Source organism: Triticum dicoccoides, chromosome 7B (assembly GCF_002162155.2).
Source record: "Triticum dicoccoides isolate Atlit2015 ecotype Zavitan chromosome 7B, WEW_v2.0, whole genome shotgun sequence".
Lineage (NCBI taxonomy): Eukaryota > Viridiplantae > Streptophyta > Magnoliopsida > Poales > Poaceae > Triticum > Triticum dicoccoides.
Genome location: NC_041393.1, coordinates 229,032,467 through 229,047,008, shown reverse-complemented (window position 1 = coordinate 229,047,008; position 14,542 = coordinate 229,032,467). Strand labels below are relative to the sequence as shown.

Genomic DNA, 14,542 nt, shown 5'->3' with positions numbered 1-14,542 from the left:
CGTCCTGCTCCCTTCCTCTCTTTCTCCTCCCCTCCCATCACCCATCCGCCCTGGCCCATCTCCTCCCCGTCTGCTGAGCGGCCGCGGCCGCTCGTGGTGCTGCTCTACCGGAGGAGTGTGCCACAAAAGCGGCCGAGCGTGAGGTGCTGGCAGACCGCACCGATGGCCGCCGCCATGGGGACCGATGAGGGCATCATGATGAGGTGAATATCGTGCTCTCTCTCTCTCTCATCGATGCTTCTTCCGTCTCCCGTCGTGCAGGTTGCCGCTGCGTCCATAGCAGAGGGGATCCGGCCGGCATGCTGCGTCAAACCTTGCGCCAAGCCTGCATCTACTACCTCGCCAGGTGACAGGAGGGGGCAGCTCAAACAGGTATAGCTAGCTCACCACAACTCGCTCCATCTTCCTTCTTCTCTGTTTGAGCATGTAGCTACTATTCATATTTATGTGGTGGAAACATGTTTAGAGAAGTCGCCCAGAGAATTGGTTCAATTAACCTGTCAGATTTATTCTTTATGTCATACGAATTGGCTATTCAGAGAACAAATCATGATTTATGTAGTAGAAATACGTTAGTGGGCTATGTGTGGAGGAAGTAGGTCTCACATATGTTCTCTTTAGCTTCATGCCTTTATGAAATGGGATGTCTGGTTCATCCGTAAGGGGTCATAGACATGCCATATTGCATACTAAAACCGAACCCTTGCAGTGTTCATAATTGTTGTAAAAGCTTCAGGTCTTAATGGGACTCGGGGGTCTAAGTAATGTGTTCTGTTTCTAATGGACTGTTTTCAGGGCCAATTGTTCTATTTTCTTTATTTATTCATATCAAATGTATGAAGTCGATCAACAAGGAGCAACTTTATTCATGCACCCTATTTTTTCTCACTTCCCCTCTGAGTTTACAGGAAATTGCTGAAATCACAGAGGAGCATGGAAAGATCGATGAGGCTACTGAAATCAAGCAGGAAGTTGTTGTAAGTTTGCACGCGCACTAGAATTTTGGATGAACTGTTCGTCCACTGTAATCATGATGTGTTCATTTGGTGTTAGGCTCTTGCTCTTAACTCACATGCTCTAATTAGTGTTCTATACAGATCAAACCTTTTCATTTTGGCTGATCTCTCAATTTTCCATATACATATGTTGTCCTAGTATGCCTAATTTTATATTCAGAGGTAGCATTGATCTACTTGCCTCCTTCAAAAGGCCATATGTGTTGCTTTCTTTTACTTCTCTTTCGCCTCCTTCAAACGGCCATATGTGTTGCTTTCTTTTACTTCTCTTTCGTATCCAGCTATTTAGATCTAGCATTTAAATACGATTAGGTGTAATGTGAAGCATTTGCTTCATTTGCTTGATAGAGTTACCGATTGCTGGATCGTTTATGTTGCTATCTGTTGCAGCAATGTATCCATGAACTGGGACACCTATGAACTGTTTGATACGCCTTTTACGTGTTTGCTTTTGGTCTTGACAGAGGTGCTTGTGCCTCTTACATCCTCTCATGTGCAATCTTTCAATTCTGAAATAGTACATTTAGTTGAAGGCTAGAAAAGTTTTAGTTCTTATATCAGGAGTCACTACAAGCGCCTATTTATTGAAACATTTCCCCAGATTTAGTTCTTATATGAGGAGTCACTACCGATCAAATGTAGTTATAATATTTCGTGTGTGTTTTCCAAAGGAAATGCATTGGACTATCCGCTCTACAGCGTGGATTGGGTGGCCAGACTCTGCGTCCGTGTATCTCTCCTGTGGCATTATCGTGGTGGTCTTGAAATTGGCCCTGTCAAGCTTATACACATGGTTCTCGTTGATGAGTGATGCCCATAGGATAGCTCCATCAGAGAAAACACCTCCACACACCCCTCTGCAGCCATGAACAAACACAATGGGTATTGTATTTTTCATGTCACATGTTCTATGTTTAGCAGTATCTTTTAACGTATCTACATTCTAAACTTTTGATCACCTATCATCGACAGATTGTGTGCATCTTCTAAAGAAACAGGGAAGGGAAGCGTTGTCTGTAGATCACTTTTCCCTTGAAAAAAATAGAAAGAGACGAGGTAAATATATAGTTTCCTTCATGAGATGCTTTGTTCAATTTAAGGCAATATCATTCATATCAGACCCTATGTTTAAATTGTTATTCAGCTTACCATCGATGTTACAATCGAATGGAGGGGAACCCCTTTGCTGTGTTGCTCTACAAAAAAACACCTCAGAGTTTCACACCTTTTGGATCCTACCTTTTTGTACCTTCTCAAGACCTGTTATTCAGCTCATGTGCATATTATGACCCGTGTCATCTGATGTAGGGTGGGACCCTATAGATCTTTCACGTTTGGAGTGGATCCTACGGGGAATCACGAAGAACACGCGGAAGCACAAAGGGAAACACGGGGAAAACGAGAGAGAGAATCACTAAACCAACAAGGAATCGATCACACAAGTGCTAGATGACCACACACATAAGAGATACACGAGATCCAAAGTCAACACAGGTAAGGATACAAAGGAACCGTTCTTCTCCGTGAGGAGGCCTTGATGTTCTTCCCTAGAGATGGGTCTTGAATCCGCTTGGGGGATCTTCTCCGAAGAGGTTGTGATCTCCGAGGAGAAGTATCCAAGTGGATGAGCAAAGGCTCTCACACAAATATGAGCTAATCCAATGCTAACTCTAGCTAGGAGGAGGAGGGGTCCTATTTATAGTCTTAGTGCAAAAGGGGGCGAAGTAGAGGGGTATATGGGCTTTGGCCCGAAACTGTGCGCAGACAGGCACCGGTCGTCCGCTGGGGGCCGGTCGTCCGGTGGCTCATGAGGGACCGGTCGTCCGGTGACGCCGGACGTTCGCTGGGGGCCGGTCGTCCAGTGGCTCATGAGGGACCGGTCGTCCGGTGACGCCGGACGTCCGCTGGAAGCTCTCTGGAATGGGTGCACCAGACGTCTGGAAGTTTCATACTTCTGTTAATTTCCCTTCTGTTGATAGATGCCGGACGTCCGGTGGCTCCGGTCGTCCGCTCGCTGGAGTGTGGCCGGTCGTCCGGTCTGGGCGGGACGTCCGCTCGCTGGGGCCTGGCTGGGGCTTCAGGCGCCGGTCGTCCGGTCTGGGCCGGACGTCCGCTCGCTGGGGCCTGATCTGGCTGGGACTTGGCGGGTGGGGCTTCACGCGCCGGTCGTCCGGTCTGGGCCGGATATCCGGTGGCTGGAGCTTTCTCCGGTGGACCTTCTTCTTGATCTTCGTGGTTGGTAGCTTCGCCTTCTTGTCCAATGGATGTAGATGCACCTTGGCTTTCCTCCAGATACCTGATCACACACAAAGTGTCCGTATAAGGTAGTAGCCAAGTCTCGTGAGTAGAGAGAGGAAGTTCGGAAAGGAGCGAGTTCACCTTATCTTCGATAGCCTTGGCTCTAGCTCTTGTCATGGGTCCAAGTGGTGTTGAGGAAGATGTAGACACGTCCATGTGGATGAGCGAGGGATGCTCCGCATCATCTCCCCCCCCCCTTGGGAAGGATCCGACCACGGATCGAGATCTTCATCTCCATGGTATGGCGCAAGGTCCTTGACGTTGAAGATGTCGCTCACATTGTACTTGCCTCGTGGGAGGTCTATCTTGTAGGCGTTGTCGTTGTAGCGTGCTAGCACCTTGAAAGGTCCATCGGCTCGAGGGAGAAGTTTGGACTTGCGTTCATTGGGGAAGCGGTTCTTTCGAAGGTGTATCCACACAAGATCGCCAATGTTGAAGATCATGGGTTGCTTGTTGACGTTGAGCTTGGTCGCTAGTCGTTGTACTTGGCGTTCGATGGTGTGCCTTGTATCTTCATGCATCTTCTTGATGTAGCTTGCTCGTGCGCTCGCATCCATGTTGGTGCACTCTTGTAGAGGTAGAGGTAGAATGTCCAATGGGGACAATTGGTTGAAGCCATAGACGACCTCGAAGGGAGACTTGCCGGTAGTCGAATGTCTTGCACGGTTGTAGGCGTACTCGGCGATGGGTAGACATGCCTCCCACTCCTTGATGTTCTTCTTGATCAACACGCGAAGTAGAGTGGAGAGAGTCCAGTTCGTCACCTCCGTTTGGCCGTCGGTTTGAGGATGGTACACGGATGAGAACAAGAGCTTGATTCCGAGCTTGGCGCATAGGGTCTTCCAAAAGTAGCTCAAGAACTTGACGTCGCGGTCGGATACGATTGTCTTTGGTACTCCATGGAGACACAAGATTTCCCTACAAAAGAGATGTGCAACATGTGAAGCATCGTCTATCTTGTTGCAAGGAATGAAATGTGCCATCTTAGAAAATCGGTCCACAACAACAAACACGGAATCCTTTCCATTTTGAGTTCTAGGCAAACCAAGTACAAAATCCATGCTAATGTCTTCCCAAGGTTGATAAGGAATAGGAACAGGCATGTAAAGACCATGAGATTGAGCTTTTGACTTAGCTTTGCGGCATGTAGAGCATCGAGTAGTGAAGCGTGAGACATCGCGGAACATCTTGGGCCAAAAGTAGTTCTTGGAGAGCGTGGCGAAAGTCTTGTCGCATCCAAAGTGTCCCATGAGTCCGCCTCCATGAGCCTCTTGCAAAAGGAGCAAACGAAGAGAAGACTCGGGAATGCATAGTTTGTTAGCTCTCATAAGATAACCATCCTTGATGTAATATTGTTCCCAAGATGTATGCGTCAAACATTTGGCATAATGAGGTGCAAAAGATGGATCACTAGCATACAAGTCTTTGATGTGCTCAAAACCAATAACATTCAACTCAAGTTTAGTGACAAGCGTACATATGCGTGAAAGTGCATCGGCAACTACATTTTCCTTAACCTTAATGTACTTGATCACATATGAGAAAGATTCAATAAATTCACTCCATTTGGCATGACGCTTGTTCAATTTAGTTTGACCTTTTAAGTACTTGAGCGTTTCATGATCGGTATGGATGACAAACTCATGAGGCCTAAGATAATGTTCCCAAACATGTAGTACACGCACTAAAGCATACAATTCTTTGTCATATATGGGGTAGTTAAGTTGAGCACCGGAGAGTTTTTCACTAAAATATGCAATGGCTCGTTTTTCTTGCATCAAAACTCCGCCAATTCCGGTACCACTTGCATCACAATGAACCTCAAAAGTTTTGTCAAAATTAGGCAAAACAAGAATCGGAGCATGAGTAAGCAAAGACTTGAGCTCGTCAAAAGCGATTGATTGCAAAGTTCCCCAAAAAAAAGGAGCATTTTTCTTTATCAAAGCATGCAAAGGGGCAGCAATAGTGCTAAAGTTTTTCACAAAGCAACGATAAAGACCTGCAAGACCGAGAAAACTTCACACTTGTTGCAAATTGGTGGGTTGGGGACAAGTTTTAATTGCTTCAATTTTAGTTTCATCAACATGGACACCCTTGGAAGAAACAACGAAACCCAAGAAAACCACTTTGTCAACACCAAATGTGCACTTTTTCATGTTAGCATAAAGACTTCCCTTGCGAAGTGTTTGCAAAACAAGCTTAACATGATCAAGATGCTCTTTCATGGTTTTGCTAAACACAAGAATATCATCAAAGTAAACCACAACAAAGACTCCAATGTAAGGTCGAAGTACATGATGCATGAGACGCACAAAAGTACTGGGAGCCTCCGATAAACCCATAGGCATGACTAACCATTCATATAAACCAAATTTTGTTTTGAAAGCCGTTTTCCATTCATCACCCTCGTGAATGCGTATTTGATAATAGCCACTTTTAAGATCAATTTTTGAGAAAAAGTTGGCTCCACTAAGTTCATCAAGCATATCATCTAAGCGAGGAATGGGATGCCTATAGCGAACGGTGATAGCATTTATGGGTCTACAATCGGAACACAAGCGGAAACTTCCATCGGGCTTAGGCACAAGTATAATGGGAACGACACAAGGGCTTAAGCTTTCACGTACATGACCGTTGTCGATTAGTTGTTGTACTTGCCATTGAATCTCCTTGGTTTCTTCAGGATTGACACGGTATGGAGCTTTATTTGGAAGTGGCGCTCCGGGGATGAGGTCGATTCGATGCTCAATGCCTCGAAGAGGAGGTAGACCTGGAGGTAGCTCATCAGGGAAAACATCTTGAAATTCCTACAAAAGAGATTGAAACACCAAAGGTAAATCGTGAATGGTGTTAGTTTTTGTTTCTCCATCCTTGCACACAAGGACAAAGTGCATCACACTCGATGGGTTCTCTCACACTTCTCTCATCTCACTTTTGGTGGCAAATAGTATGAGGTTTTTCTCTCTAGGCGAAGAGGCGCTCAAGTTTGGCTTGTGGCTCTCACTCACTTTTTGGTGGCTCACTTTCTCACTCTTCTCTCTATGGTGGGTGGCTTGCTTGTCGGCTATCACTTGACTAGGAGACATGGGTCGTAGCACATATTCTTTTCCTTTCATCTTGAAGCTATAGTGGTTTGTACGCCCGTTGTGGAAGACACCACGGTCGAATTGCCATGGTAGACCAAGAAAGAGGTGGCAAACGGTCATTGGGACCACATCACACTCCAAAGTGTCCTCATATGCACCAATTTTGAAGGATACTTGGACCGTATGCTCAACTCGTATAGTGCTGGAGTCACTTAGCCATTGAACCTTGTAGGGGTGCGGGTGCTTCTTCTTGACCAATTGAAGCTTGGAGCATAGTTCTTCACTTGCCAAGTTGTGGCAACTACCTCCATCGATGATGACCTTGACGGATCGTCCATTGATGCCGGCCTTTGTGTGGAAGATGTGGCATCGTTGGTCTTCTTCTTGTTGATGTTGAAGAGTCAAGACCTTGGAGACAACGAGAGCAGGGCTCGTATCTTCATCACAAAAGACTTGATCATCTTCATCCTCATTCACTCGCCTATGCATGGCTACTTGCTCAATAGCTTCCATTTCATCTTCACTCATTGAGTCGTAGGTGCCATCATCGTTGAGGATCATGGTGCGCTTGTTTGTGCATTCATAGGACTTGTGGCCTCGGCCTCCGCACGTGAAACACTTGAAGGAGCTTGTCTTGACGGTCTCATCGGTCGGAGTAGATGACGAAGCACGCGGCTTGAAGTTGCTTGTAGTAGGAGGAAGACGACTTGAACTTGTGGAAGTTTTCTTGTAACTTGACTTGTCGTTGTTGCTTGGAGAAGGCTTGGTTGATGTCGAAGTTGGAGTAGTTGTTGAAGCTTGGTTGTTGGAGAAGCCGTAGGTCTTGGAGGAGTACTTGGCGTACTTGAAGTCATCTTGCACTTGACGTTCCGCCTTTGTAGCTTGATGCACGAGCTCAATGAGGTTGGAGTAGGGTTGGAAGTCGGCGATCTTCTTGATGGGATGATTGAGTCCATTCAAGAATCGTGCCATTGTTTGCTCATCATCCTCCGTGACATTGGCTCGAATCATGGCAATCTCCATTTCCTTGTAGTATTCTTCAACACTCTTTATTCCTTGCTTGAGGAGTTGTAGCTTCTTGAAGAGATCGCGATTGTAGTAGGTTGGCACAAAACGTGCTCGCATGACATCCTTCATTTGAGCCCAAGTGGTGATTGGAGGTTGCTTGTCGGCGCTCAAGGACTTGTTCCCACCATATGAGCACATAGTCTTGGAACTCAAGTGATGCCATAGCAATCTTCTTCTCTTCCTCATAGTTGTGCAAACGAAAGATCTTGTCGACCTTCAATGCCCATGAAAGGTACTCCTCGGGATTATTGCTTCCATTGAACTTGGGCATTGTGAATTTGAGTTTTCCATAGCGTTGCTCTTCATTGTGTTGTTGGTGATGGTGATGATGACGCACTTGACATGGAGGGTAATCATCCTCATGTTGCTCTTGACATGGAGGAAGTCCATGATCAACTTGCTCTTGTTGACCTTGAGGTTGAGGTTGAGCTTGAGGAGCTTGACGTTGCGCACGCGGTTGGTAGTTCCTCTCTTGGATTTCTTCTCGAAGGGCTTCCTCTTGATTGCTCCATTCGCGATTGCGGTTGGCGATAGCTCGACTTGATGCTTGAAGGGCACGTTCCGCCTCAAGAGCTTGTGCTTCTCGTTGTTGTTGTTGAAGACGTTGAGCCTCGGCGTCTTGTTGCTCTTGATGTAGACGCGCTCGTTCTTGTTCTTCTTGGCGATGAAGACATTGTCGTTCTTGAGCTTGAGCAAACGCTACTTGGTTTGATTGGGGATGAGGGACTTGCTCATCGTCTTGCTCTTGTGAATGCTTGACATGTAGCGGGCTGCGAGATGCATGAAGGTCTTGACGCGCGGCTCGTCGAAGAGTGTTCAATGACGGTGTACTTGAGCCAGAGAAGGAGTCATCGGAGTGTCGACTTGAGTGGCTCCGTCTTGAGTATGAGGATGTAGAAGGAGGCCGGTTCACCAACAAGGCGTGGATTTCGTCCATTCTTGCATCGTTCTCTTGCTTGTGCGCGTCGAGCTTGTTGTCGAAGTAGTCTCTTGTACGTTGCTCGGAGAGTCGTAAGTCGGTGGCGAGGTTGTAGATTCGGTCGTTCATTGCTTGTTGCTCTTGATGCAATGCTCGTTGTGCACCAAAGAGGTGGCTCTTGGTGACGTATGATGACATGTCATCGTCTTGCTCGATGAAGAATGGGTTGGTAGAAGTACTTGGCCTATCCATCATTTCAAGCAAAATGTGAGTGGTAGAAGGAGAAGAACTAATACCAATGTACCTTTGACCGATGTTGAAGATGAATCAAGTTCATTCAAATGCGGACAATGAAATAGCACTATTGGTACCAATTCTTGTCGGTTCTCACACCTACACAAGTAAAAGCTTATAGTGGAGCTTGGTTAGGATGGTGGCATAAAATTTGATGCAATAGTAAGTGAGCTTCAATAATGTTGGAAATGATTCACAAATTTGCAAATGCAACAAGTAGACCAAGCAAGTAATAGTACACGGAAACACACACGCAAATAGATAAGTGGGATTGTGCAAACCAAAAGTGAGCCAAAATGTGGAAACCACGAAAATGCTCTTGTTGCACAATACTAGAGAGACGCTAGCACGATTGCACAATAGGCGGATACGCAAACTTGTGCACAACCTACTAGGCAAAAATGAAACTATCTCTATCCCAAGTATGCTATATGTATGGTATTTTGGTGCAATGATCCAAGATGATCCAATATGACAATCTTAATGTAGTATGGTGCTATGGTTCTTGCTCATAAGCTCTTTGCTTATCTTTCCTCTTTGCTTAAAAGCTTGGGTGGCTCTTTCACTTTTGAGCTCTTTTCTCATGCAAAACTGCACGAACCAAGATAGCAATTGTGTATGCTATGAACTTTGTGACACACAAGTGGATCTCAAGATATGCACCACTATGGTATGGTATGTATGCTATGGAGTATGATCACTAAATGTGCACAAGTCACGTTGCCGGCAATACTCAATGGCTAGTCTCGATGGGTAAGCTACGCAAAAGTAGGGCCATGTGGGGTATCAATGCAATTGCAAGGTATGACAAAGATGTCGTCGAAGTTACCGTCCTTGGCGATGATGATACCCTTGCGAAGATGAGCCGTGGTGGTGATGAAGTCGAACCGTACCTAGATAGCCGAAACACAAAAGGATACGGGAGCCACAACTCAAAATCTCAAGGACCAAAATGTGTCAAAATCGTCATAGGAGGTATCGGGGAAGATTTTGGTGTATATGGTTTTGGAAGATATGGTGGAATGTGGGGTTGTGGTGGTGGTAGAACTGACAAAGTTCAGTTTTGTCAGGGTTTTACGGACGTCCGGGCTTTTACGGTCGTCCAGTCTTCGTCGGACGTCCGACGTTTTCCGGTCGTCCGGAACCTGGGCGAAAGTCGGGCTCGGGAAGAACTGCGAGATTTCTGGGGAACAAGAAGATGGTGAGGTCGAAATCGAGCGATTTGGTGGATGGAAAAGGGTGGGGAGGGTGGGGGAAGCTAGATCCACACGTAGCAACACAAATCCATGGACCAAATCCAACAAAATTTCATCACACCAACAAATCACAAAAAAAATTTGGGGCTATTTTTGGTGGGGATTTTCGGATTTAGGACGAAAACAACAAAATCAAGCTAGAAAACACGGGGTAGGGGCTCCAAAAACGTGATCAACGTGGCTCATGATACCAAGATGATGTAGGGTGGAACCCTATAGCGTCGATCTTTCACGTTTGGAGTGGATCCTACGGGGAATCACGAAGAACACGCGGAAGCACAAAGAGAAACACGGGGAAAACGAGAGAGAGAATCACTAAAACAATAAGGAATCAATCACACAAGTGCTAGACCACCACACACATAAGAGATACACGAGATCCAAAGTCAACAAAGGTAAGGATACAAAGGAACCGTTCTTCTCCGCGAGGTGGCCTTGATGTTCTTCCCTAGAGAGGGGTCTTGAATCCGCTTGGGGGATCTTCTCCGAAGAGGTTGTGATCTCCGAGGAGAAGTATCCAAGTGGATGAGAAAATGCTCTCACACAAATATGAGCTAATCCAATGCTAACTCTAGCTAGGAGGAGGAGGGGTCCTATTTATAGTCTTAGTGCAAAAGGGGGCGAAGTAGAGGGGTACATGGGCTTTGGCCCGAAACTGTGCGCAGACAGGCACCGGTCGTCCGCTGGGGGCCGGGTCGTCCGGTGGCTCATGAGGGACCGGTCGTCCGGTGACGCTGGACGTCCGCTGGAAGCTCTCTGGAATGGGTGCGCCAGACGTCCGGAAGTTTCATACTTCCGTTAATTTCCCTTCTATTGACAGATGCCGGACGTCCGGTGGCTCCGGTCGTCCGCTTGCTAGAGTGTGGCCGGTCGTCCAGTCTGGGCCGGACGTCCGCTCACTGGGGCCTGGCTGGGGCTTCAGGCGCCGGTCGTACGGTCCGGGCCGGACGTCCGCTCGCTGGGGCCTGATCTGGCTGGGACTTGGCGGCTGGGGCTTCAGGCGCCGGTTGTCCGGTCTGGGCCGGATGTCCGGTGGCTGGAGCTTTCTCCGGTGGACCTTCTTCTTGATCTTCGTGGTTGGTAGCTTCGCCTTCTTGTCCAATGGATGTAGATGCACCTTGGCTTTCCTCCAGGTACCTGATCACACACAAAGTGTCCGTATAAGGTAGTAGCCAAGTCTTGTGAGTAGAGAGAGGAAGTTCGGAAAGGAGCGAGTTCACCTTATCTTCGATAGCCTTGGCTCTAGCTCTTGTCATGGGTCCAAGTGGTGTTGAGGAAGATGTAGACACGTCCATGGGGATGAGCGAGGGATGCTCCGCATCATCATCTGTCAGTGTTTCTAAATGGTCAGTGTTTCTATATGATGCCAGCGTTTATTTATGACTGAATTTCTTATTAAGTGGCCAGCAACATGATTTATAATTAATTAATTATGACCTCCAATGCGCCAAAACATCTATATTCCCAGTCCATTTTCATGTCTGATGGTATGAAGTTCGGCGGGCACCGCGCGGCAAGCTACGCCCCCTGATGCACTACTGAGTGCTTCCTCTATATGTAGAAATGACCAGGTCTAATTATTATGAATCCTATGTACATATGATCAAGTATCTATCCTTATGTGTACATAACATAGATTATTGCTTCCTGTTACTACATCATTGACATGAAATGCTTCTAACCCTTTGTTCAGCGGCCCATCAGAATTGACAGCCATCATAGCTATCTAAATATTCTTCTGGCATCTCATAGGTGTCATGCTATGTTGTATTTTACTTTGTTAGCGGGTTGGGTATGGCCTGAGAAGGTATTCTATTTCTATCGGGTGCAAAATAGAATCATGTGTGATAATGGAGAGAAGGATGCTGCTCTTCTCTCGAAGACCACATGATTCCTGCCTTTTAGTGATTGATTTTGCTGACTCAGAACGATGATTTGTTTGCTTTATAGTATCCATCTCCTTTGCAATTTATTTTTCCTTCGATTAATATCTAAATGTAATTTTGACCCGAAGTTCTCTATTCAATACATGTATAATAATTTTTGCTCAAAAAAAATACATGCGTAATGTGTAGCTTTTCTATCAATTGGAAGTGAGCTTCGTTGACCTGGTAGATTTTAAATTAGACTAGCCGCACCTGTGTATTTCTATCAGCTTTTACTATCTGTTCTTCAATGGATCAGTTGCATCAGGCTGTAGGTACTGCTGACCGTAAAGCTATAAATCCAGCTCTGCATGCTTTTGTCCGTGCAACTAAGATCAATTTTCTGATTCATTTATTGTGAAATCTTATTCTACAAGAGGCAAAAGGTCATTTCTATTTGTTCTTAATCTTAATATGTATTCCTGCCTCCGATACCCTCACAAATTTAATGGATTCTCCTGTTATTATTTTCTTATAGTTTTATCTGGAGCATTGGCATCTCTAGCCGAGCCGCGCAAGCAGAAAGCGGAGCAGGAGCAGCTCGGGGAGGAAGCCAAGGTCTAAAATGCCGAATCTCCCAATAAAGTGGTACTATATACCGTTCACTCTGCATCTTCTACCTCAACCAGAATATAGCTACTAAACACATCCATCTTCTACTGAATCATGCACTGTACTTGCACTAACTATGTTGATGTTTGTTTTTCCGTGGGAAGCAAAATTCATTTATGTTAAATTAATGCAAGGTAACCAGACCCACCTTTGCATATATATTTTAGTTGAAAGAGAATTGAACCATATATGCTGGGTGCCAATAAAGTTATCTATTGGTTCCTTCTGTTGCTTTATTCAGCTTCTATTGGTTGTGTTTCTCACGAAAACTAACTTATGTTGAGTTTCTATTGGTTGCATGTCCTTAATTGTTTATGTTGCTGAAAGCACAACCACTAATACTATGTTGTTGATAGATAGAAGATTTTAGAAGCGCATTGTTTCAAAATTAAGAAATTTATGTCTCTGATATGGAAGTATGTATTATGTTGTTGTTGCCAAGATCTAGCATTCTAATTGTTGATCCTTTTCTAGAAAATAAGATCCCATAGTTATTTGTGTTGTGACTTCGCAGGCGAAAATAATTATGTGTGGTTTCATGGACCCTTACCTTATTGATGGGAACCACACAGAGCTTGAGGAGATGTAGGCCAGCGTGCCACCTCCTACGCTTTTCATGTAACCGCTGAGCCGCCTTCTTTGCTCCAGAGGCTTCTTGTGTCACCATAGGGTTGTGATTCTTATCTGTTGCCCATATTGTAGGCCATGTAGAATACTAAGATAAAATAATTTTAATTTTATCTTTTATATTCTTTTATGTTAAAGAGGCTACACTGTATCCAGATCACTGTATATTATCCAGAGTGATTCTCCTTCATATAGACTAAATTACTTTCTCCCCGTCCATGAGATGCACTATTTGAATAGTTTGCCTAACACAATATGTCCTTTAGTAGATCCGTGTGTCACAACATGCAAGCAAATCAAATGAAGGAGTGTGGACAAAGTTATATATCAAGCAAATCGAATGAAGGCGTGTGGACAAAGTTATATATGCAATCAACCATGTAGTTTACTATTGTGCAGTATGAAAAATAGTGTAAATAAGTTATCTGAGACTAATACTATGGCCTGCTTTTGGTTTCTATCATACCAAACGTTGCTTTGGTATTTCATGTCACATTGTATAACAAATGTGCCGATGGCATGTAGATAGGGCCATGTTTTTAGATATTTTACGAGGTGATTACTGTTGTGAGTATCTACCATCACCTACTCTTTGAGTAATATCATATATATTTCCATCCTGGGGTATATTGAGTAATATCAGATGTTAATCGAAAAAGAGCTATATTAGGGGTTTGATCATTGAGCTTTTTTTGATTAATTCCTTGATACATTTCCATCCTGATATAGTCTCTGCACTTTCATCCTTAATAGGCACACGCATGTGGGAGTTGGGTTTCGGCAAGTAGCACGTCTTCGATTAAGTTGTCCCGTTACATGTGCTAAACTTGCTATCCTACTAATGCATCATGCGGCTTGATCTTCACTGCTTGGTCATATCGGTTGGACCGGCATCCTCGCGCCAAGGCGCGTTGCCGATCTAGTTATTGGAGAATCCAAGGATCTTCAGAAGGTCTATGACATCATGCATCGAGTGTTTCGCATTGTGCTTTTGCCCAAGGTGGGAAATCAAGATGAAGTCCACGGCTACCTTGTTGACTTGTTGGTTGCTACGAAGACCAAGGTGGGCTCTGGTGCAACGTTTGATGTGTCCAACTGGATGTGGCACGAGATGTACAACATGGTCATCTACAGAAAGGTCCCTATTTATTCTCCGTTTTTCATGTGCTTTCTGAACTCAGTTTGTGATGTTCGCCGTCCTGGAGAGCTTCTCACTTCTCCAGATAATCTCACCGTGCATGAGGTCAAGAAACTCAAGAAGAAGAAGCATGCCGAGCCTCGCTTTCCTGCTAATGAGCCCGAGGATGTCTATTCCACTTCAGATGATGAGGAATTTGAGATGGAGCCAGGGGCCAAGCCTTCTTGGGTGACCAAGCTCACTGCTAAAGTGAAGAAGACTTTGTGCCTTTAGAATGACATCCAGAAGAAGTTGTATAAGGCC

General features: G+C 45.2%; 1 long non-coding RNA gene across 3 annotated transcripts; it reads left to right on the top strand.

Moving 5' to 3' along the window:
- The first annotated feature begins 6 nt into the window (after nucleotides 1–6).
- Nucleotides 7–13,666, top strand: LOC119335271. Of its 3 annotated transcripts, XR_005161785.1 has the most exons (7): nucleotides 7–372; nucleotides 909–977; nucleotides 1,688–1,898; nucleotides 1,989–2,072; nucleotides 12,341–12,450; nucleotides 12,989–13,144; nucleotides 13,371–13,666. It is a non-coding gene; the product is annotated as an uncharacterized LOC119335271 (long non-coding RNA). The 3 variants fall into 3 exon arrangements; XR_005161786.1 differs by lacking the exon at nucleotides 13,371–13,666 and having other exon boundaries at nucleotides 12,966–13,332; XR_005161784.1 differs by lacking the exon at nucleotides 13,371–13,666 and having other exon boundaries at nucleotides 12,989–13,330.
- The last annotated feature ends 876 nt before the right edge of the window (nucleotides 13,667–14,542 follow it).